This window comes from Bubalus kerabau, chromosome 20 (assembly GCF_029407905.1).
Source record: "Bubalus kerabau isolate K-KA32 ecotype Philippines breed swamp buffalo chromosome 20, PCC_UOA_SB_1v2, whole genome shotgun sequence".
NCBI classification, from domain to species: Eukaryota; Metazoa; Chordata; class Mammalia; order Artiodactyla; family Bovidae; genus Bubalus; species Bubalus kerabau.
Window position 1 is genome coordinate 39,817,636 of NC_073643.1, and position 26,307 is coordinate 39,843,942.

The window sequence follows — 26,307 nt, forward strand, 5'->3', positions numbered from 1 at the left end:
CCCGAGGGCGCGAAGGTGGGCGAGGCCAAACAGCGACCTTGGAGTCGCGTCGCCGTGGGCGCGCCCTGTACCCTTAGGCTCCAGGGCAACTTTGGGGCTGTAGGTTGGTAAAACCCGGCTGGCACCCTCAGCAGAATGGTCCCCCGCCTGAAGACCTGGGTTCCAGGTAAGAAACAAGCAGCCCACACCGTAAGTGAAGAGGTGTGTGCGTTCTGGAAACTTCTGGACACCAGGGACAGACCGCCGACCTGGTCGTGCCCCGGAGCCTTCATGGAATGTTCGCGTGGCCCAGCAGTGCCAGGTGGCGGGAGAGATGTAAGAATAGGGTGAATACTGCCCATTCCCTCAGGGATAAGCGGGGGGCCAGGTCAAGGCGAAGGGGGCTGGTGGGGAGACTGGAAATGCATGAATTATAAAAATATGGGGCAGTACGCTGGGCAGGTAGTCCCGTAGCCACTGTGTCAGGTCTGGAGCAAATTACTACGCCTGTAATTTTGAAGTAGAAAAAAAGAAAAAAAAAAGTAGAAAATAGATTTCGTCAGGCTGAACTATACACAGGAACATAGCTCATGAGATGCTAAACAGGGATTGGAATTCAAGTTTCTGTAAAACTCATGCTGTTTCAACTGAGATCCTCTGCCTAAAATACAGTCCTCAAATTAAGCTCCCCAAATCCATCATAAACAGGACTGCGTGCTCCCCATCTCACCTCATACACTCTTCCTCCCTTAGTGTGCTGAGCCTGCCAACAATAGTAACAACAAAACAATTGAATTCTTTCAGAAGTTGTGTTATGAGCTTGATAAACATTATTTCATTAAATATTCACAAAACCCCCATGGATTAGTAGTAATAGTTACTATTAGTAGTAGTTAGCAGTAGTAACTACTATTGTTCTCATTTTAGAGATGAGGAAATTGAGACCCATGAGGGGAATGTGGAGAATGAAGCCAGAGTTTAATTCAAAATAGAAAAGGAGACTTGCCTGATAGCCCAGTGGTTAAGACTCTGCCCTTCCACCACCATAGGCCATGGGTTAGACCCCTAGTGAGATCCCAAGGGGGCCAGATTTTTTTTTTCAGTTAAAAAAAAAATAGGAGGAGGAGTCTTGAGCACTCTGAGGCATTCCACCCTGTAGGTGATACGTCACCTTCCTTCTCACTGCATTTGGACTGGGTTCCATGTATCAAGTGGTCTCCCAGCAACACAGATAGCCCATCTGTTTACTACAAAGATTTGCCAAAAAGGTTTGGAGTTGGGGTGGGGGAAAGAAGGAGGGAGAGTAATTAATTTTCAGGAGTTGAGGAGAAAGATGGAAATGAATAGCTTGGAGTCTGAGAAGGGGAGGCAGCAGGCCAAAACTGGGTAAAAAAGAGTGGCCAGGGTAGATGACCCCTGCCCATGGATTTTGTTGGAGAAAAACTAGAAAGTTAGTGAGTCAGAGCTCCAAAGGGCTAGTTGCACCATCTGCAGCCAGCCAGTTTTGTTCCTACTGCTCTTCCTACGTAGAGATAGAGTCTAAAACAATTAGAAACAAGTTATTTCAAAAATAAGTGATTATGCAACCGCAAATATTCAGCTTGGGTCCTACAGTTTTTGTATATGATTTTGTGTGTGAGGTTACTTAACCTCCTCAAGACCTCTGGTTTTAAAAAATCTGTCAAATGGAACCAACGATGTCAATGTAACTGGTTGTTTTGAGGACTCTATGAGATTTTGTAGGTATATCTTGAGCAGAGTCTGGCACATCATAGCATCTCCAAGTGTATTAGTTTCATTTCCAACTGCTAACACTGTTGCAGAAGCAAAGATGAGGCCTCCGAGGCCCACTTAAGAGGGTGGTCGATGGTGGCACCATCTTGGTACTCTCTGCAGTATTCCTCCACTATATACCCTTGCCCTTTTGAACTGGGAAGTTGCCATGTTGTTTGTTTTGGCCAATGATTGTGGGCAGAAGTTATGATTACCTTTCTAAGCAGAAATCATAAGAACCCCTTCATGATTTGCCATGTTTTTAATTTCCTTCTACCATGATGAATCTGATGTATTCATTGCACAGAGGCTATTCTCACAATCTGGGTCTTGGCATAAGATTGATGTAGAGCTGAGCTGCAGCTGGACCTTGATGGTCGTGGATTTGAGCAAGAAAGGCATTAAGAGTTGCAAGCAACTTAGATATTGAAGTCTGTTGTTACTGCTAATACAATACAGCGTAATTATGCTGATTGAGTGCACACTAGAGTGTGCACAGCTAGGAAGCAGCTGAACCAAGATTCCATCCTGTATGACTTCATTGTCCTTGCATCATTGCTCTTTCCGTCATAGTCAAGTAGCTTATGAGGTATAATGCCTCCTGCATATGTTTAATAATGATGATAATTATAATAGCTTGTACCAACTCAGTTCTCACTACATGCCAGCCACTGTGCTAAGTGCTTTAAATACCTCATCTAGCATCACCTCCATCCCCTCTTTTATGGATAGCATATCCAGGTTAGAAAATCATATAAACATGTGTATCTCTCCAGACAGAGAGATTGATTTATTTAAAATACCACCCACTTGCATTTCATTTGAGCTGAGAACTTGGCGAAGATGAAGTGTGATCACTGAGCCTATTCCCGCAGGCCTCTCTCTTCACACCCAACATTCCTCCTTGCTAATATGGTGGCAAATTTTCCAAGTCCTCCAAACACCATGTGAAGGAAACCAGAATCATGGCAAATGGCAATGTAGTCGCTTAGACAACAATTGCACATTGTCAGAGGATGCTTCTCACGTTCCAGAAATGTATGAGCTGCCAACAGCTGCATCACCAAAATAACCCTGAGTTCCATATTCTATTTACAATGTTAAATACTTTGTAAATTTTGGGGCTAGAACCTCTATATTCAAATATGGAAATAACATTAGGTTCCTTAAAGAACTAAAGATTGGGAGCAATAGGAGAGATGATAAAAAGACTGCCACAGTATTACTGTCAGTAACTGAGAGTGACCCCTTCTCCTCTGCCCCATGATGATGAAAAATAATTTCCCTTTTACTATAACAAATCTCTTGAAATGATCCAACAATCCTGTTAACTTGGTGGAGAATAAATGATCCATTTTAGTGGCTTATATTGATTATATTAGGGCTTTCCAGGTGGCACTAGATTAAAGAACTCATCTGCCAGTGCAGGAGACATAAGAGACCCAGGTGTGATCCCTGGGTCAGGAAGATCCCTTGGAGGAGGGCATGGCAACGCACTCCAGTATTCTTGTCTGGAGAATCCCATGGACAGAGGAACCTGAAGGGCTGCAGTCCATAGGGTTGCAGAGTTGGACACGACTGAAGCGACTTAGCAGTCAGCAGTGATTATACAAATCAAATAGCTTCCAAATGCTTCTTTTGCTTTCATCTAGGAACCTATAGTTATGAAGATTTCCTTTGACATGTCAAAACAATTCATTACTGCAGTAGTTTCGATAAAGGGCATTGTGGGCCCTGGCCTCCCCCAGGAGACATTTAGCAATAATTGGAGACATTTGAAGTTGTCACAGCTAGGGAGGGGAGTTGCTACTGGCACCTTCTGGCATCTAGAGGGTAGAGGCCAAAGATGATGTTCAACATCCTTCAATGCAGAAGACAGCTGCCTGCAACAAAGAATCAAACAAAATGTCAATAGTTGCCAAGGTTGAGAAACCTTGACTTATTCATTGGACAAGTAAGGACTGCCTGCCAACTTGTGTTATTATTTCTGTGTCAGCTGTAAACAGCTTGACAAAATCCCTGCCTTCACAGGGCTTACCTTGTAGTGAGAGAAACCATAAACCCAGTTTGTGCAAGCTCAGTATTTGATAAGACAGGCAAATAACATTAAAAAAAATTTTTTTTGAATCTCAAAGAGGGTAAATTTTGAATCAAAAACTACAAAAAACAAAAACAAAACCCTACAAAGTACCAAACTTCTGTAGATGGACTTGAGTTATTCAGGCAAATTAAATCTCATCCTCAGGGAATAACATACCTGGGTTTCATCATTCTATGTCTCTGGCAAAAAAGAAAAATTAATTTAAAATTTTATCCATAGCAACTTAGTGCAGGAGGAAATACCATGTTTTATGATATTTAAAATACTGGAAATAAGTAATGAATGGAAGTCATTAAATTTGTTATATATTTCACCCTCTGCTCATGCTGCTAACCTGATCTTTCCAAATCTTTTCTTAACTAGTGAGAGTGAAAGCAAAAGCCAATAGCATATCTGTGTAACATTTGTTGGTGTGTTAGGTTTGCATAGAGTCACTGGTACACAGGACCGGAGACAGTGTGGAAACATTTTCAAGATCTCTAATTTTACAATAAATATAGGATTATATTTCCACACAATGATCAGGTAAAACCATCTTTACTTATGTCTCAGTCTTAAATGGCTGCAATAACATCTAATGATGTGTGTGCTTCTATTTGGCTTAAAACTTCATGACAATATAAGATTCCATAGGGTTCCTATGGAATTTTTAGCTTTCAAATGGAGTCATTCTTAATTAACAATAAGGACTGATATAAAATTTCAAGGGTAGATGGCCAAGGTGGATTCACATCACAAAATGCTTTTGCTGTTTCTACTTCCACCTTTGTTTTAAAAAAACAGGTATCTGTGTCAGTATGACCAGGCTTTACCACATGCACATTCAGTTCAGTTCAGTCACTCAGTCGTGTCCGACTTTTTGCGACCCCATGAATCACAGCACACCAGGCCTCCCTGTCCATCACCAACTCCCGGAGTTCACTGAGACTCACATCCATCGAGTCAGTGATGCCATCCAGCCATCTCATCCTCTGTCATCCCCTTCTCCTCCTGCCCCCAATCCCTCCCAGCATCAGAGTCTTTTCCAATGAGTCAACTCTTCACATGAGGTGGCCAAAGTACTGCAGTTTCAGCTTTAGCATCATTCCTTCCAAAGAAATCCCGGGCTGATCTCCTTCAGAATGGACTGGTTGGATCTCCTTGCAGTCCAAGGGACTCTCAAGAGTCTTCTCCAACACCACAGTTCAAAAGCATCAATTCTTTGGCACTCAGCTTGGACTGAAACTCATGTCAAAGGATTCCTCACTGACCACAGGAATTAATAGTAATGGTAATCATAATAATGATTGTGTGTTAAATAGTAAGCAGTTTCTGGACAGAATGCTAAGCACCCCTATAAGCATAACTCATTTAATAACCTCATCAACCATGTAAGTATGTACTACTGTTTCTTATGCAGATAAGAAAATGCAGCCTCCAAGAAATTAAAAATCTCAGCTAAGCTTTTATGGGTGGTAAACAGCAGAGTCATGATTTTTTCTCGCAACCTCATAACTTTTCAAGAAAAAGATGATATGCAGTTTTCTGTTGCAAATTTGAAAAAGTCACAGGCTTTAGGCAAAAATATTTTTCTTGCTGAAACATAAACAAAATTTCTCTGCAGAAAGAAAGTAAAGATGGGCACCATTGTCTACTGCTACTATGACTACTGCTATTGGTATTCCACAAACACAAGTAGAAACATTCCTTGCCTCTAAAAGCCTCAGTCATTCTAATTATTTTCATCTTTCATCATTAGCTGTGTTGTCCAAAGTGCTCATCATTTTTGATGTTCTCCTCGGATCACTCCCCTGTTTTCACAAACTCATACATTCACTGCGGTTTTTCAATGAGGGAAATGGAGCTCAAGGAGTAGACACATTTTGCCTATGGTCTTCTTCCCCAGGCAAGAATCCAGTGTAAGAGGTAATGACACAAGTTCTGAAAACAGATCGACTGAATTCATTATATTCTGGCTCAATCACTTCCCAGTTGTATGACCTTGACCTCGTAAGTTCCTTCAACTCTTGTCACTCAGTTTGCTTATCTGTGAAATGATGTTAATATCTATACCACCCACATCACATTGTAAGAAAGAATAAATGAGTTAACACAGGTAATCATGCAGAAGAATCTAATACAAAAGCTGCTGAATGGCCAAGAAATATGACCTACCCCCGTGGTAAGGAGATGGTCTATGATATTTGTACCTCAAGTAATTATACAACCACTACTTACAGTAAGCATTTTAGAAAAGTCATTCATTTTCTTCTCTTTTCTTTCTTCTTTTCAGAATTCTTATTTCTTTTTCACTCAGATTCTTCTCTTTTTGGTTAGAAATATCAGGTCATTCAAAACATTTTTAGGGGAAGTCTTCCTGGTATACCTCCTGCTGCTGCTGCTGCTGCTAAGTAGCTTCAGTTGTGTCCGACTCTGTGCGACCCCATAGACGGCAGCCCACCAGGCTCCCCTATCCCTGGGATTCTCCAGGCAAGAACACTGGAGTGGGTTGCCATTTCCTTCTCCAATGCATGAAAGTGAAAAGTGAAAGTGAAGTCACTCAGTTGTGTCCGACTCTCCGCGACCCCATGGACTGCAGCCCACCAGGCTCCTCTGTCCATGAGATTTTCCAGGCAAGAGTACTGGAGTGGGTTGCCATTGCCTTCTCTGGATATACTTCCTAAAAAATAGCAATTCAATATGAAAGTGTTTTTTTTTAATTTTTTTTATATTTGTGAGTGGAGTTTTGGAAGGAATTTATGATTTTCTTAAAAATAGTTTTATTTGGCAGTGTTTGCAGTCTCTAATAATTTTATTCTTGTTTTAAGAAAGAAATATTTACATGTAAAAAACTTACAGATGATGAAGATAGTAAAGATCAGAAGGATTCTCTCATATCTTTATTAAAAGCATGTAATCCAAATTGTACTACATCCTTTCCATTTTCATAAATTCTCCAGATGGTCTCTAGACCTTGTGTTGCAATATGACAAAATGGCTTTTGCATCTGCCCCGAACTAGGCAAAAGAAAACCTTACCCTGTTTAGTAATTATAAGAATACATTTACTTATTCCATCCTAATCTAAACCTTTAAGTAAAAAACAAATTAAGTCAACTATGAGACATTAGAAAATTGACTTCTTTGGTCCTTCATGGTCATATGCTCTGTTGGCCTACGTTCTTTCACATGGCTTGACAGCTGTGCGAGGATTCTGCTGGAGACACTCGCACAGAGAGAAGCACAAATCTAATACCTAAAATTGGGTTTTACTAAATTATATTGCACTGCACTTTTACACCTGCTTGGCAAATAATACCCAGAAGAAAGGTACAATTACATAGGCTGTCTGCCAGAAATAGAAGACAGGTTTAAAATAAAGAAGAAGAAGAAGAAGGAAGGAAGGAAGAAAAAAAAAGAGAGAAAGAGGGAGAGAAGACAGAAAATGAATGCATTTCCCCCCCAAACCATGATCAACAGATACCATCACAGCCTCATTGTAAGTTTTTTCTTTTGAGCATTTCCTAGGTTCCAGGCACTATGATAAGCTTTTTATAACACTATGAGTTAGTTATTGTGCATATTTCACAAATAATGAAACTAAAGCATGGACAAATGAATTGCTTGCCCAAATTCATACAACTAAATGGAAATGAAGCCAAATTTGAAGCCAGTAATTCTAAGGAGTTTGAACTTATTTTATACCTTCTGATTGCCCAAAGTATATATGCCCAAAGCATATTCATCCTTCAGACCATAACTGGAACCTAGAGATATTAATGAGCCTTTTATTTCATTATCAACCCCAATTCCCTGATTAGATATTAGGAAACTGATTACCTGCATTCTCATCTTTTTTTTTTTTTAAATTGTGATTAGAACACACGGATAACTAGTCTCCCCAACACCTTTTGTTGAAGAGACTGCCCTTTCCCGATTATGTAATCTTGACAGTCTTGTTGAAGATCAGGTAAATGTGTATACCTTTGTTTACTTCTGGACTCTCTTGTTCCATTGGTCTGCATCTGTCTTTATGTGGGTACCAACTATTTAATTGCTGAAACTTAGTAATGTATTTTTGAAATCAGAAAGTGTGATACCTTCAGCTTAGTTCTTCCTTCTAAGGATCATTTTGGTTATTTAAAGTCTTTATGGTTCCATATGAATTAAAAAAAATCTTTTTTTTCTGTTTCTGTGAACAGTGCTCATGGGCTTAGAATACGGACTACATTGATTGTATGATTGCTTTTGGTGCTGTGGACATTTTTAACCTTAGTAAGGATTCTAATCCTTGAACACATAAGTCTTTCCATTCGTGTATGTCTTCTTTGATTTCTTTCAGCAGCACTTCATAATTTTACCTCCTTGGTTAAGTTTATTCCTATGCATTCTACATTCTCAATCTTTCTATGTCTTTTTCATTTCAGTTTTACTAGTAATATTTTTTGGAGCATCGTTTGTTTTCAAAAAAAGCACCGTTCTCGTTTATTTTCAATATATCCAAAAGATATCTTAGTGTTATAGGACATTAAATGCTATAATAACGTGATAGGAACATGCTTGATATTTTATGAATTGAGCTCTTGTTTCATAAAAAGACATCGAGGAACCTTAAATGTATATTTCAACATTGGGAGTCAATAAAAACGCTATATACTGTATAATTCCAGCCATATGACATTCTGGAAAATGTGAAACTATGGAAACAGGAAAAACAACAGTGGTTTCCAGAAGTTAGGGTGAAGGGAGGGATGAAAAGGTGGCATATACAGGATTTTTAAGGCAGTGAAAACACTCTGAATGATACCATGATGATGGATACATGTCATTTTACATTTTTCTAAATCCATGTAATATACAGCACCAAAAGTGACCGTAATGTAAACTGTGGATTTTGGGTGATTATGACGTGTCAGTATAGCTTCATTGATTGCAAAAATTATATCACTAAGATAGTAGAAATTGATAATGGGGAAGACTCTGCTTGTTGGGGGGTGATTAGGGGGTATATGAGAAGTCTCTGTTCCTTCTGCTCAGTTCTGCTGTGAACCTGAAACTGCTCTAAAATAAGTCTTCATTTAAAAATATGATAGATCTAGCAATGCTTGGTTGACATCTTGTAGTTTAAAAAAATGTTAATAATTACTTGGTACTATTACTTCTCTAGCCAAGGACCTATTATGCTCACTGGTAGAATAAGAAATGGAGCATGTTTATGAAAGTTTTCATTTATTGAAATGAATGTTGGATTACTTTTTCCTTAGCATGATCATTAATTAACCAAGAGAAAAATGTAATTTTATCTGATGGTTTTTACCTCTATATAAAAATCAATTAAAGGTAATCATTTTTTGGTTTAATGTGTATGCTTGTGTTGATGAAAAGTTTATGGAGAGAAATATAAGCATATTAACACTTCTGGTAGCCTGTCTTTTCTTTAGTTTACAGATATTTTTATGAGTAATACATATAAAATTTCACATAGTTTCAGCTCAGTTCAGTCACTCAGTCATGTCCGACTCTTTGCGACCCCATGAATTGCAGCACGCCAGGCCTCCCTGTCCATCACCAACTCCCGGAGTTCACTGAGACTCACATCCATCGAGTCAGTGATACCATCCAGCCATCTCATCCTCTGTCATTCCCTTCTCCTCCTGCCCCCAATCCCTCCCAGCATCAGAGTCTTTTCCAATGAGTCAACTCTTCGCATGAGGTGGCCAAAGTACTGCAGTTTCAGCTTCAGCATCATTCCTTCCAAAGAACACCCAGGGCTGATCTGCTTTAGAATGGACTGGCTGGATCTCCTTGCAGTCCAAGGGACTCTCAAGAGTCTTCTCCAACACCACAGTTCAAAAGCATCAATTCTTCGGCACTCAGCCTTCTTCACAGTCCAACTTTCACATCCATACATGACCACAGGAAAAATCATAGCCTTGACTAGATGGACCTTTGTTGGCAAAGTAATGTCTCTGCTTTTGAATATGCTATCTAGGTTGGACATAACTTTCCTTCCAAGGAGTAAGCGTCTTTTAATTTCATGGCTGCAGTCACCATCTGCAGTGATTTTGGAGCCCCGAAAAATAAAGTCTGACACTGTTTCCACTGTTTTCCCATCCATTTCCCATGAAGTGATGGGACTGGATGCCATGATCTTCGTTTTCTGAATGTTGAGCTTTAAGCCAACTTTCTCACTCTCCTCTTTCACTTTCATCAAGAGGCTTTTTAGTTCCTCTTCACTTTCTGCCATAAGGGTGGTGTCCTCTGCATATCTGAGTTTATTGATATTTCTCCTGGCAATCTTGATTCCAGCTTGTGTTTCTTCCTGTCCAGCGTTTCTCAAGATATAACTACTTAAAGTAGAAATCCCTCTTTTCTGCCTGCTACTTCCATTGCCCAGAGGAATATACACTCTTCTTGTATAGAGATACATGTTGTTGTTTAGCTGCTAAGTCCTGTCTGACTCTTCCGCAGTTTCATGGAGTAGAGTCCACCAGGATCCCCTGTCCTTGGATTTTCCAAGCAAAAATACTAAAGTGGATTGCTGTTTCCTTCTCCAGGGGATCTTCCTCACACAGAGATTGAACCCACATGTCCTACATTAGTGGCTTTCCGGGTGACACTAGTGGTAAAGAACCTGCCTGCCAATGTGGGAGACAAGAGATGCCGGTTTTAACAGATTCTCCAGTATTCTTGCCTGGAGAATCCCATGGACAGAGGAGCTGGTGGGCTAGTCTATAGGGTCACAAAGAGTTGGACACAACTGAAGCATCTTTGCCTGCACTCACACACTCTTTGTGGATTATTTACCACTGAGCCAACATATATGCATGTTATATATGTATATATACCCAAAACATAATATACACATTATATATATTTCAAATAGTATACATGCTATATTTTATAGAAATGAGATAATACCATATGCATTGTTACACAACCAAAATTTTATCATGGTCACTTTTCCTTGTCATTTTGTACCAGTCTGCTTCCTTTCTCTCTTCCTGCTGGCTAAGATTCATATGTGATGACAGGAGCAGGAGCAGCCAGCCACCATGGAGCCAGAGATGAAAGTAAAGTTTGGAAAATAATAGAGTTGTCTGACCTTAGATGTGTTACAAGGTAGTATAACAGAGTGTAGCTGAGCACAGCCCTTAGCACATGGCCATCACTATGTGCCATTACTCTGCACAGTTTCCAGGCAACAAGTCCCACTCGGCCATTGACCAGTGCCACAGTGGTCCCTGTCCACAAGCAACTGACTGTCAAGGAGTGAATCTTAGTGATCCTGTTCAGCCATTGGTCAGTGCCCTGGCCCTGCCCACAGCAACCAACTGTCAAGGAGTGAACCTTACTGGTCCTGCTCAGCCATTGGTCAGTGCTCCAGTGGGCCCCACCCACAAGCTACCAACTGTCAAGGAGCAACTTTAGTGAGAGGATTCAGTCAGCAGTCAGGGAAGTGGTAGTCATCAGGCAGATAGTGAGCTAAGAGTTAGATCCCACACTTCTCACCTAGGCCTCCCCCCGAAAATGGCTGGGGGCTGTGTCCTGCAAGGCTCCAGAGCCCTTGCCACCACTGCCCACTGTCCAGGCCAGGTCTTGAGGCGGCAGTGAACATCACTGTCAGCCCTGTCTTAGGGACCTAGTAGCAGCTGTCTGCATGGAATGCAGTCTGTGGGACCTGCGCCTGCCTATTTGGGTGGCTTGAGGACACCAGCTCACAGGCTAGCACGCATCTCAAATGCTATCAAAGTAATGCTCAAAATTCTCCAAGCCAGGCTTCAACAGTACATGAACCATGAACTTCCAGATGTTCAAGTTGGATTTAGAAAAGGCAGACAAACCAGAGATCAAATTGCCAACATCCCTTGGATCATCGAAAAGCAACAGAATTCCAGAAATCTACTTCTGCTTTATTGACTATGCCAAAGCCTTTGATTTGTTGTGGATCACAACAAACTGGAAAATTCTTCAAGAGATGGCAATAACAGACCACTAGACCTGCCTTCTGAGAAATCTGTATGCAGGTCAAGAAGCAACAGATAGAACTGGACATGGAACAAGAAACTGGTTCCAAATTGGGAAAGGAGTACATCAAGGCTGTATATTGTCACCCTGCTTATTTAACTTATATGTAGAGTGCACCATGTGAAATACTTGGCTGGATGAAGCACAAGCTGGAATCAAGATTGCCGGCAGAAATATCAATAACCTCAGATATGCAGATGACACCACCCTTATGGCAGAAAGCAAAGATGAACTAAAGGAGTGTCTTGATGAAAGTGAAAAAGGACAGTGAAAAGGTTGGCTTAAAACTCAACATTTGGAACTCTAAGATCATGGCAGCTGGTCCCATCACTTTGTAGCAAATAGATGGGTTAACAGTGGAAACAGTGAGAGACTTTATTTTTGGGGGGCTCCAAAATCACCACAGATGATGACTGCAGCCATGAAATTAAAAGACACTTGCTACTTGGAAGAAAAGCTATGACTAATCTAGACAGCCTATTAAAAAGCAAAGACATTACTTTGGCAACAAAGGTCCATCTAGTCAAAGCTATGGTGTTTCCAGTAGTCATGTATGAATGTGAGAGTTGAACTATAAAGAAAGCTGAATTCCAAAGAATTGATGCTTTTGAACTGTCGTGTTGGAGAAGACTCTTGAGAGTCCCTTGGACTGCAAGGAGATCCAACCAGTCCATCCTAAAGGAAATCAGTTCTGAATGTTCACTGGAAGGATTGATGCTGAAGCTAAAGCTCCAATACTTTGGCCACCTGATGCAAAGAACTGACTCATTGGAAAAGACTCTGATGCTGGGAATAATTGAAGGCAGGAGGAGAAGGGAACGACAGAGGAAATGATTGGATGGCATCACCAACTCAATGGACATGAGTTTGAGTAAGCTCTGGGAATTGGTGATGGATGCATACTGCAGTCCATGGGGTCGCAAAAAGTTGGGCACAACTGAGCGACTGAACGACTGAACTGAGGAGTCCAAGGGCAATTAGGTTCCTTTAGTGATTATAGCTGGACAACATCTGGGGACCTGACCTTAAGGGAGCTGCCTGCTGAGACCTGCCTCCTCTCAGTCAGGACCGGGACCTCAGAGAGTGAAAGTTGTACCTGAGGGACCTGGCCCTTTTTTGTCAGAACAGAGCATAACATTTGTTTGGTGGAGGCTTACGGGGACATTGTCACCTGACAGTAACCTGACTTCAAGAACAAAGGCTCTGACACCAAGAAGTTGGCAACAACTAGCCACCCTCCTTCCTCACCTTTCCTATGAAAGGGGTTTGCTGAAAGTTTTCAAGGAGTTTGGGGTTTTTAAGACATGAGCCACCTATCTCCTTGCATGACCCTCTGTACACCTTTCTCTCTTCCAGTTTCTAATGTTTTGGTATTGATTGGCCTCACTGTTCATAGGGCACACAGACGTGCGTTTTTAGTAACAGTAGTACTTTGTTCACATCGCTATGTTTTGCAGTTTGCTTCAGGAGTTGTCAGTTTATCTTAAACCATGCCCTAATAAAATGCCTTTCTTTGCTCAATTCAAATGATGTTGACTCTAGGAATGCTTTCAGATTTCTACCATCTTTAGTCATGTGCCAATTACAAGTGGTCACTCTTGTTCCTTGTTCTTTAAAATGTTTCTTTTACCACTTATAATCCTCTGGATTTATTATAGATATTAATTTAGTGCCTGCTGTCAACATAAGAGCCTTACCTCATGTTCCAGACACCTTAGGTGCCCCTATCATATGCTCTTATAACATCTTGTACTTCTGTGCAACAGTTATGCTTAAATTTCTTTTCCAGTATTTGCTTTCACACTAGACTGTGCAACCTCCACATGGGCAAAACTTTGGCTGACATTCTTCTAACTCTTGTCTCCAACTCCCACAGGAGATCCAGCTCAGAATAGTTCAGTTCAGTTGCTCAGTCATGTCTGACTCTTTGCGACCTCATGGACTGCAGCACACCAGGCTTCCCTGTCCATCACCAACTCCTGGAGTTTACTCAAACTCATGTCCGTTATGTCAGTGATGCCATCCAACCATCTCGTCCTCTTTCATCCCCATCTCCTCCCACCTTCAATCTTTCCTAGCATCAGGGTCTTTTCCAATGAGTCAGTTCTTTGTATCAGGTGGCCAAAGTATTGGAGCTTCAGATTCAGCATCAGTCTTTGCAATGAACACTCGGGACTGATTTCTTTAGGATGGACTGGTTGGATCTCCTTGCAGTCCAAGGGACTCTCAAGAGTCTTCTCCAACATGACAGTTCAAAAGTATCAACTCTTCAGCACTCAGCTTTCTTTATAGTTCAACTTTCATATTCATACACGACTACTGGAAACACCATAGCTTTGACTAGATGAACCTTTGTTGCCAAAGTAATGGCTTTGCTTTTTAATAGGCTCTCTAGGTTGGTCATAGTTTTTCTTCCAAGGGGCAAGCGTCTTTTAATTTCATGGCTGCAGTCACCATCTGTGGTGATTTTGGAGCCCCCCAAAAATAACGTCTCTCACTGTTTCCCTTGTTTCCTCATCTATTTCCCATGAAGTGATGGGACCAGCTGCCATGATCTTAGTTTTCCGAATGTTGAGTTTTAAGCCAAGCTTTTCACTGTCCTTTTTCACTTTCATCAAGACACTCTTTAGTTCATCTTTGCTTTCTGCTGTTAAGGGTGGTGTCATCTGCATATCTGAGGTTATTGATATTTCTGCCGGCAATCTTGATTCCAGCTTGTGCTTCTTCCAGCCCAGCGTTTCTCATGATGTAATCTTCATATAAGTTAAATAAGCAGGTTACAATATACAGCCTTGATGTACTCCTTTCCCAATTTGGAACCAGTTTCTTGTTCCATGCCCAGTTCAATCTGTTGCTTCTTGACCTGCATACAGATTTCTCAGGAGGCAGGTCTAGTGGTCTGTTAGTTCCATCTCTTGAAGAATTTTCCACAGTTTGTTGTGATCCACACAGTAAGTGGCTTTGGTGTAGTCAATAAAGCAGAAGTAGATTTTTTTCTGGATCTCTCTTGCTTTTTTGATAATGTTGAACATCTGGAAGTTCATGGTTCATGTACTGTTGAAGCCTGGCTTGGAGCATTTTGAGCTAATGCTAGCGTGTGAGATGAGTGCAATTGTGTGGTAGTTTGAGGATTCTTTGGCATTGCCTTTCTTTGGGATTGGAATGAAAACTAACCTTTTCCAGTCCTGTGGCCACTGCTGAGTTTTCCAAATTTGCTGGCATATTGAGTGCAGCACTTTCACAGCATCAACTTTCAGGATTTGAAATAGCTTAACTGGAATTCCATCACCTCCATTTGCTTTGTTCATAGGGATGCTTCCTAAGGCCCATTTGACTTCACATTCAATGATGTTTGGCTCTAGGTGAATGATCACACCATTGTGGTTATCTGGGTCATGAAGGTCTTTTTTTGTACAGTTCTGTGTATTCTTGCCACATCTTTTTAATATCTTCTGCTTTTACCATTACACATACCATTACACATACCATTTCTGTCCTTTATTGTGCCCATCTTTGCATGAAATGTTTTGTTTGTTGCATGAATAAAGGATTTCCTTAAAGGTAGAAAATATGGATTCCTCATATTTGTGGCCCATTCATTGCTAAACTCAGTGTCTAGCACCTATGCCTTGAGAATCCCATGAACAGTATGAAAGGCAAAAAGATAGGACACTGGAAGAGGAACTCCCCAGGTCGGTAGGTGCCCAGTGTGCTACTGGAGATCAGTGGAGAAATAACTCCAGAAAGAAGGGATAGAGCCAAAGCAAAACAACACCCAGTTGTGGATGGGACTGGTGATAGAAGCAGAGTTTGATGCTGTAAAGAGCAATATTGCATAGGAACCTGGAATATTAAGTCCATGAATCAAGGCAAAATGGAAGTGGTTCAAACAGGAGATGGCAAGAGTGAACATTGACATTCTAGGAATCAGCGAACTAAGATGGACTGGAATGGGTGAATTTAACTCAGATGACCATTATATCTACTACTGTGGGCAAGACTCCCTTAGAAGAAATGGAGTAGCCCTATAGTCAACAAAAGAGTCCAAAATGCAGTACTTGGATGCAATCTCAAAAATGACAGAATGATCTCTGTTCGTTTCCAAGGCAAAGCATTCAATATCACGGTAATCGTCTACACCCCGACCAGTAATGCTGAAGAAGCTGAAGTTGAACTGTTCTATGAAGACCTACAAGACCTTCTAGAACTAACATCCCAAAAAATGTCCTTTTCATTATAGGGGACTGGAATGCAAAAGTAGGAAGTCAAGAAGCACCTGGAGTAACAGGCAAATTTGGCCTTGGAGTATGGAATGAAGCAGGGCAAAGGCTAATAGAGTTCTGCCAAGAGAACGCAATGGTCATAGCAAGCACCCTCTTCCAACAACAGAAGAGAAGACTCTACACACGGACATCACCAGATGGTCGACACCGAAATCATATTGATTATATTCTTTGCAACCAAAGATGGAGAAGCTCTATACAGTCAGCAAAACAAGACTGGGAGCTGACTGTGGCTCAGATCATGAACTCCTTATTGCCATATTCAGACTGAAATTGAAGAAAGTGGAGAAAACCACTAGACCATTCAGGTATGAACTAAATCAAATCCCTTATGACTATACAGTGGAAGTGAGAAATAGATTTAATGGACTAGATCTGATAGACAGAGTGCCTGATGAACTATGGATGGAGGTTCGTGACATTGGACAGGAGACAGGGATCAAGACCATCCCCATGGAAAAGAAATGCAAAAAAGCAAAATGGCTGTCTGAGGAGGCCTTACAAATAGCTGTGAAAAGAAGGGAAGCAAAAAGCAAAGGAGAAAAGGAAAGATATATCCATTTGAATATAGAGTTCCAAAGAATACCAAGGAGAGATAAGAAAGCCTTCCTCAGCAATCAATGCAAAGAAATAGAGGAAAACAACAGAATGGGAAAGACTAGAGATCTCTTTAAGAAAATTAGATATACCAAGGGAACATTTCATGCAAAGATGAGCTCAATAAAGGACAGAAATGGTATGGACCTAACAGAAGCAGAAGATATTAAGAAGAGGTGGCAAGAATACACAGAATAACTGTACAAAAAAGGTCTTCATGACCCAGATAATCACGATGGTGTGATCACTGACCTAGAGCCAGACATCCTGGAATGTGAAGTCAAGTGGGCCTTAAGCATCACTATGAATAAAGCTAGTGGAGGTGATGGAATTCCAGTTGAGCTATTTCAAATCCTGAAAGGTGATGCTGTGACAGGGCTGCACTCAGTATGCCAGTAAATTTGGAAAACTTAGCAGTGGCCACAGGACTGGAAAAGGTTAGTTTTCATTCCAATCCCAAAGAAAGGCAATGCCAAAGAATGCTCAAGTACCGCACAATTGCACTCATTTCACACACTTGTAAAGTAATGCTTAAAATTCTCTAAGCCAGGCTTCAGCAAGCTTGGAGTTCAGCAAGTTCATGGTTCATGTGAACTTCCAGATGTTCAAGCTGGCTTCAGAGGAACCAGAGATCAAATTGCCAACATCCTCTGGATCATTGAAAAAGCAAGTGAGTTCCAGAAAAACATCTATTTCTGCTTTATTGACTATGCCAAAGTCTTTGATTGTGTGGATCACAATAAACTGCGGAAAATTCTGAAAGAGATGGGAATACCGGACCACCTGACTTGCCTCTTGAGAAATCTGTATGCAGGTCTGGAAGCAACAGTCAGAACTGGACATGGAACAACAGACTGGTTCCAAATAGGAAAAGGAGTACTTCAAGGCTGTATATTGTCATGCTGCTTATTTAACTTATATGCAGAGTACATCATGAGAAACGGTGAGGTGGAGGAAGCACAAGCTGGAATCAAGATTGCCGGGAGAAATATCAATAACCTCAGATATGCAAATGACACCACCCTTTTGGCAGAAAGTGAATAAGAACTAAAGAGCCTCTTGATGAAGGTGAAAGAGGAGAGTGAAAAAGTTTGCTTACAGTTCAACATTCAGAAAACTAAGATCCTGGCATCTGGTCCCATCACTTCATGGCAAATAAATGGGGAAACAGTGGAACAAGTGGCTGACTTTATTTTTCTGGGCTCCAAAATCACTGCAGATGGTGACTGCAGCATGAAATTAAAAGACACTTACTCCTTGGAAGGAAAGTTATGACCAACCTAGACAGCATATTAAAAAGCAGAGACATTACTTTATCAACAAAGGTCTGTCTAGTCAAGGCTATGGTTTTTCCAGTGGTCATGTAGGGATGTGAGAGTTGGATTATAAAGAAAGCTGAGTGCCGAAGAATCGATGCCTTTGAACTGTGGTGTTGGAGAAGACTCTTGAGAGTCCCTTGGACTGCAAAGAGATCCAACCAGTCCTTCCTAAAGGAGATCAGTCCTGGGTGTTCATTGGAAGGACTGATGTTGAAGCTGAAACTCCAATACTTTGGCACCTGACCTTGAAGAGCTGACTCATTTGAAAATACCCTGATGCTGGGAAAGATTAGGGGCAGGAGGAGAAGGGGACAACAGAGGATGAGATGGTTGGATGGCATCACCAACTCAATGGACATGGGTTTTGGGGGACTCTGGGAGTTGGTGATGGACAGGGAGGCCTGGCGTGCTGCGATTCATGGGGTCGCAAAGAGTCGGACACGACTGAGTGACTGAACTGAACTGAAGCACCTGTTAGGTGACAAATATATGTAGAACGATGTAAACTAAGTTTGAATGGAATACTTTCAAATAAGATGGAATAGACTTAGAGTATCAGTTCTGTGAAGGGCTGCTGCTGCTGCTGCTAAGTTGCTTCAATCGTGTCCGACTCTGTGCAACCCCATAGACGGCAGCCCACCAGGCTCCCCCGTCCCTGGGATTCTCCAGGCAAGAACACTGGAGTGGGTTGCCATTTCATTCTCCAGTGCATGAAAGTGAAAAGTGAAAGTGAAGTCGCTCAGTTGTGTCCGACTCTTAGCGACCCCATGGACTGCAGCCTACAGTAGTTGGTTATTTTTACTCAAGAAGATCCTTATAAAAGGCTTATCCAGCAGTGTTTCCATCTGCAAATATTTTAAAATTCCTTTGTATCTGAGAAATGATCATTATAGACAGTAATTAAAGAAATGAACCATAAAGGAATGCCTGCCTTATAACTTCTAAGTTGTGACTTTCCATATTGTAAAAGCAGTTGTTTGAATATTCATCTCAACTTGTACACTCACACCCACCTCTCCGTGGTCAAGCATTGGTGAGGAAAATCCATCATTAGTTAATTTCCTTAATCATGAGCAAATCATGTCTTTATATTATTAGGAAAATAGAATTTATTCTTATAATTGGAGAATAGATTTAAATATATAAATGGATTTTAGTCATTTGGTATTATTATGTGTGTGTGTGTGGGTGGATGTAGGTGTTAGTTGATCAGTCATGTCTGACTCTTTCTGACCCCATGGAGTGTAGCCCAGAAAGCTCCTGTGAAATTCTCTAAGCAAGAATACTTGCATAAGGAGCCATTCTCTTCTCCAGTGGATCTTCCTGACGCAGTGACTGAACCTGGGTCTCCCAGCCTTTTAAAAAATCTTTTCACAAATATTTCACACAAATAAAATCATCTAGAAATTGAAGATTGACACAGTGAAGATATTTCAAAAAATAGTATATTTGGGACATTCATTTTGAGTGCTAAACAGTTCTGCTCAACTCCCCAATATTAAAACAGGTTCAGTATTGTTGTTTTGTCACTAAGCCATGTCCAGCTCTTTTCGACCTCATAACTATAGTATGCCAGGCTTCCTGTCCTTCACTGTCTCCTGAAGCTTGCTCAAACTCATGAATCCATTGAGTTGGTAATGCCATCTAACATCTCATCCTCTGTCGCCCCCTGCTCCTCTTGCCAATATTAAGTTCTCTAAATTTTAAAAATATTCCGTATTTTCCATGACTGTTTTTGTATAAACGATCACAATAAAACGCATGTCTTGTATGTATCAAGAATGGACTGATTAATGTGATTAGCAATTTACAACATGAAATGGAAATTTATTCAGTTCCACCCAGGCCACTCCTTTTGCTGCCTGGATTTCATGTTATCATTGACTGGCACCTTCCTCTTTATAAAAACTCTTCGAGGACTCTTTCCCCCTACTTAATGACTCACATGTAAAATCATGAGTTACATTCTGTGCTCATTTTATCTGTTTGTTTTCATGAAGAATGATTATTCTGTGGTGTGAAATAATGAATATTCAAGTGGCAGGAAATCTGAATTTGTGAAACCATTTCTAAAGTTATTAACCACATCAGAATATTTTTGCTGAAATGAATGATACTGCACAAATTGCTGAGGTTTGCTTTGCTTTGTTTCCCTTCCCATAACCCCTTTAAAGTTTATTTGATGGTGCCTGGGTGGGGAGTTCCCTCAGGCCCCTGAAACAAACCTCAAGCATGACTGGATGCTCTTTTAATAAAATGTTAGATGGTCATTCGTAATTGTCTTCATTCCAAGATGTAGACTTGTCGGTCCCATATAATCATCAAAATGGCAAAACTGAGTAAAAGTTTCCATGGTTTCAACCACTGGCTTTAACTTCTCCACCGTTAGGTAACCCAGGATATTTCTCAGATGGGAGCCAGATGTCAGCTCACTTCTTCCAACTGCTGGGACACCCTTTGAGCCCCAGGTTCCTGCCTATAGATTTTCAGTGAAGTTGGTGCACTTCTATAGCATCCCCAGTTCTTAAAGCAAGCCAGGAGAGCCCAGGACCACATCAGGATTTTCATGGACCCCAGGAAGTTTTGCCTTCATGAGCCTTTTCTCTACAAAAACATTAATGATTGTATTTTGTGACTCTCTTGGTATAAAGATGAATATAATTCAATCTGGATTGTGTTTCTTTTCTTCTACTGATTTTAAAGTAAATGAAACTATCTTCATGGTTCCCTAGGTGTTGTACTTCCTGAGCAGATTTGGGAAGCCATACTCCACAGATGTAACCAGTACAGTAAGTCTTCTATGTACGAACCTTCAAGTTGCAAATTTTGAAAGATGTGAATGTGTGTTCACGTGTCTAATCACATAAGTTAGTTCACATGTCTGGTGTACATTGTCACATACATATATCCTTTACAGGTGGTTGTGCTTTTGTGTACTTTACAGTACTTTATAGAGTGGGGCTTCCCTGGTGGCTCAGCAGTAAAGAATCTGCCTGCATGAAGGAGATGTGGGTTCCATCCTTGAGTCAGGACTCCCCTGGAGAAGGAAATGGCAACTCACCCCAGTGTTCTTGCCTGGAGATTCCCATGGACAGAGGAGCCTGGTGGGCTTCAGTCCATAGGGTTGCAAAAAAGACAGACATGACAGAGCGACTCAGCAACGACAACTGTATAGAGTACAGTATTACAGTATCTTTATTTGAAGCACAGTATGTCTGGAGGCAAACGTGAAAGCAGCAGTATATAGCCAATTGGGTTAGTTGGATACCTACGCTAACTCTGTTGGACTTACAAACAAAATGAACTTATAAATGTGCTCTCAGAACAGAACTTGTTTGTATATAGAGGACTTACTGTATCTGGAACAAGTGAGACTGAGGGGCAGAGATGTTGTAACAATGCAACTTTATATTTGTTTTTTTTCCTATTATGCTACCAGATACCAGCCACGATGGTAATAAACACAACAGATACCTGATCTCTTCCATACTTGAATGTTGTACTAAAAAAGGGGGGGATGTAAAGATAATGAGAATAATGTTAAGGCCAATGGTGCTAAAAAAAAAGAAAAAGAGAAAAGAAATCACAAACACTTGAATTCGTATATGTGATAAATTCTCCTCTTTTCCAGGCCACATCCCACCTGGGAGAACATTGGCTCATGTTTGGCTTGCTAAGTGGTAGTCATGTTTCCCTTTCATGTTGATAATGAAAACAGAAAAGTCCTTGTTCGCTTGGATGGGGCTCTACCTAGTTTGTGTCTGCAGCATTTACACACTTTGGCCAAATTTGATAGATTCTGTGATCCTAGGCTCAATTTCTTCATTTGTAACAAAGGTTTAGGAGAGATGGTCTCTAATGTTCCTGCTGCTCTATAACAACTAAGGGAGGCAAGGTAAAATGTATTTTTAAATATTAATGAATTTGATTTAAATCAATTAAGTGGACATAGACTATGAGTAAATATTGTTTCTTAAATGGAATATCTTATTCAGTTAACAATTATATCTTAAATGTCTGCTTAAAATAAATGCAATATTAAATATTGAGGTTGCAAGAAGGAATGCAACAAGCATTGTCCCAGCAGTGCAGATGGAGTGTGAAAATCTGGTGATCAAATACATTGTCCTCTTCTCTACATGTTAGTGTATTGAACATCACAGAGGCCAAGATTTTTATTACTGACTGAAAAATGAAAACAGTGTTTACATTGTATCTTAAGGTTAAAAAGTTTAAAAACAAAACAAAACCAGAAAGCACACCTTTTGAAGTTAAAGAATGTCATTGAAAACCAGACTGCCACTATACCCTGAACACTTGAAAACACATTTAAATTATTTCTATGAATTTGAATGACTCCTGTGTTTTCCTTCTAGGAAGGAATTTGTTCTGTCAACGGGACAGTAATGTGTCTTGCATTCTGCTGCATTTTAAATATTTTTGTATTTTTGTTAGAGAGCAAGGGTTATTCTCAAAGGTTGGAATTGAGTTTCATGTTGAATATCTAAGTACCACTTATATCTCACATCACAGAAAAAAACATACTAGACCCTGTTTAGTATTCAGTTCTGGAAACAAGAATAAAACACACTTACTCCTGCTATATGCTGATAGGTTGTTTTGGCTTATAATAAAATTACTTTTCACTTAGAGCACTTTTCCTCTTAAAGGCTCAAAGAATTTCAATGCATGCTTAAGGGACATGTGTATCTCTATTTGGAATAATTTTTTCAAAAAGGTTATAAAGTTAAGAGTGACTTTTTCATGTATTATTATGCTTCAATTCAAGCATCGTATTGATGCTGTGCCTGCTTATCTTCCCATATTTCTTCCAGAGATCACTGAGTTCCTTCACCTTTCACCTACTCACTATTAGATCAAATCCCTACCCATGTTTTTCTCAATTCATGGAACTCCTGGGCCTTTTACCCTCAAGCAACAAGTTCTGGCTATAAATTATGAAGGATGTAGTGTTTTTTATGCACTAATCACAGGAAGAGACAAAACAGTGGAGTACCTGGATCCTGGCTTTAGAGACTGAAAGACCTGGGCTCAGGTCTTAGGTGACCTGTAAAAACTGTGACTTTGGAGAAAATTACTGAATCACTCTTTGTGTCTGTTGCATTATCTATAATACTGGGATGTATTACTAGAAAATATACCTTATGTGGTTTTTTGAAGATGTGGCAGTTTGAAACATGATCCCCGCCCCCCCAATTTTTACACATTTCTCTCATGAAGGATTAAAGTCAATATTTCTTCCTATTTAAGTAAGTGAAAGTTGCTCAGTTGTGTCTGACTCTTTGCGACCCCATGAACTATATCAGTTTGTGAATTCTCCAGGCCAGAATACTGGAGTGGATAGCCTTTACCTTTTCCAGGGGATCTTCCCAACCCAGGGATTGAACCCAGGTCTGCATTGCAGGTGGATTCTTTACCAGCTGAGCCACAAGAGAAGCCCAAGAATACTGGAGTGGGTAGCCTATCCCTCCTCCAGCAGATCTTTCCAACCAAGGAATTGAACCGGGGTCTCCTGCATTGCTGGTGGATTCTTTACCAACTGAGCTATCAGGGAAGCCCCTCCTCCTGTTTAATCTAGGCTTTACAGTCACTTCACCAATGTCAGGTTCTGGAGCCTTAAGAAACTAGCAGCTCCACTTACTATCTCTTGGGATGCTTGTTCTAGGAGCCCATCCACCATGGCGAGAAGAAGTCCTGGATACTCATTAAATGAATGGTGTCTTGTTGCCCTTGGCCATGACTGAGCTCCCAACTGGCTGCCAGCACCAGCTTGCCAGCCGTGAAGTGACACATCCTGAAGGTGGAGTCCCCAATCCCGGGGAAGCTACTCCAACTGACACACCAAGGAACAGACATGGACGTTCTCTGCTGATTGCTGATTGAGCTCAAAACGGGTCAGTTGAGTAAGTGATTGTTGTGGTTTTAAGCCACTGTGTTTTAGAATGGTTTGTTATGTAGCAATTTTAATTGGAACAAATATTAAGTGAAATACTGACATAACTCGCAGAGGTGAGCACACAGTAATCACTAAAAATTATCTAAAAAAATTTAGAGAAGGTGATTAAACTTGCACTTCAATATTCCAGAGAATGTTAAGGTTGAAGGAACCTTAGAGATTATCTAGGTGAGAGAGGACTAGCTGGCGGTCCAGATGGCTGACAGGTGTATTGTGTTTGGTGAATACGTTTTTGCTGAATAATGACTGCTTGTCTAAAAATACATAACAGAAACAGTTTGATAAAATCATATCTACACCAACTGCATTTGAGACACTCTGGTGGTGGTCTTCTATTTCTTTTATTTGGCTTAATTGTGGCATGCAGGATCTTTAGTTGTGGCATGTGGGATCTAGGTCCCTGACCAAGAATCGAAACTGAGCCTCCTGCATTGGGAGCCTAGAGTCTTAACCCCTGGACCACCAAGGAAGTTCCTCTTCTGTATTTTTAACGTTGGTTCCAACCACTAAATTAGTTTCATGACCCATTTTAAATGCTGATCTAATGTATTTAGAAATAGAGCTTTAAAAATCTTGTAGTTCCATGTTGTAAAATAACTGTAGAGAATGCTACTATAAGTCATTAAGTTGGTTTTTAACAGGCTAAAATGTGTTCATCAGAATTAATTTACAGTAGTCTGTAGGAAGGCAATGCAGTTGTTTAAAGGATGCCCTAGTTTTTAAAACATTCAAGTTTCTTTGGGGACTAGGCATTTTTTCCTTCAGAGATTATAGAGCAATCATGTTGTTTTGCAGTTGTACCACACTTCTTTTTTTTACTGTAAGTTTATTAACTAAATCTAGTGACTGCCTTACTCACCATATTTGAGTCCAAATGACCTTTGACTGCTATTAAAATTTATACTTAAATTTATCCTTAAAGAGTGATGATTTGAATGTCTAGGACATTCATAACATGTGCCATAAACTCTGAATGCAGTGCCCCCAAAAAATGACTTACTGAATGTTTTCTATGGCTTAAAATAACTGTAGTCATTTGTTCCTTCAAATGACTTTGAAAGAACTATTCTTTAACTACATATGTAAATTTTGATGCTGTTCTCAGGGTCTGTGACCTGCATGCTTGACTGCATGCTAGAGTACATGAAAATGTGTGACTTTGTCCAGCCCTTTGAATCATGCATCCTTATTCTGGTTATTGACACATTTTTAGGAATGTTTTCTGTAGCTTTGTGGTGAGAAAAGTTTGCATATCAACTTTTACAGAAATGATGGAGAGAGGGTAATTTTCCTTAAGATACATGGCAACATTCCTTCTCACTGGAAAAAAAATTTCTCTTTCACAGCTTTATGCTACACTCAAAAGATATTGAAGACATACTTTCATCCTATATTTGCAAATTGTTGAAATAAAGGCTACATAAATGGAGTTCTAATTAAATGTAATGGATCACAAAACATGGCATAAAGATAAAAAGGAAATTTTATTACAAATGATAAATATGTATTATAAAATAATATAAGCTCTTGGTTTAAAATAAATCTTTATATAATTGTATCAGATGAAGATTTTTAGTCTCTAGAGCAAATCACAGTTAATCATTTCTACTAATATCCTGGGAGCATTTAGAACATATAATATTTTTATGCTAATGGAATGCACACTGCTCAAATCCTCTTTCTTTTGCCTTTTTTAATTTAAAATTTATCTTGCAGATCTTTCACATCAGAGTGCATATACTTGCCTCATTATTTTCAATAGATACATATTACTTCATGGTGTATTAAGTGAGAGACTCTCTCATCCCAGTAACTCAAACAAGGAAGACATTCGGTTATCTTTATTTTTCTTTAGTTCAGCTTCATTTTATTTTAGGATTCTATTCCCCTGCATAGTCCAAACTTAATCCTTGCCAATTCTGTCTGACATTTAGTGGAGTTCTATGAAGCTTATGTAGAACAGAGGTTGTGGCTACAGAGTCTTGTCTTTGGTTGTTGACTTTCCATGCTGACAGATGCTGAGGTGTATTTGTCCCATCTGGTCCTCCATCTCTGATCCATATAGATCTCTGATGATCTTCCCTGAGTCCCACCGCAGTCCCATTAGATGCTTCGAATCTCCTGCGCACATCTGTGCCACTCTCACACATAAGGGATTATTGTACCATGCCGTGGTTTGGGGGAGATGTTGCAGACTCTCTCAGGCCCATCTTTTAGTTGCACCAGGCAGCCATTCCATCCTTACTCTTTGAACACTATGTCAGGATACTCT

At 40.3% G+C, this 26,307-nt stretch overlaps 1 long non-coding RNA gene across 2 annotated transcripts; it reads left to right on the forward strand.

Annotated features, from left to right (window-relative positions):
- The first annotated feature begins 50 nt into the window (after positions 1-50).
- LOC129635265 (uncharacterized) lies at positions 51-25,580 on the forward strand. Of its 2 annotated transcripts, none has more exons than XR_008706193.1 (4): positions 51-166; positions 20,448-20,847; positions 23,745-23,973; positions 25,382-25,580. It is a non-coding gene; the product is annotated as an uncharacterized LOC129635265 (long non-coding RNA). The 2 variants fall into 2 exon arrangements; XR_008706192.1 differs by having other exon boundaries at positions 63-166; positions 20,791-20,847.
- The last annotated feature ends 727 nt before the right edge of the window (positions 25,581-26,307 follow it).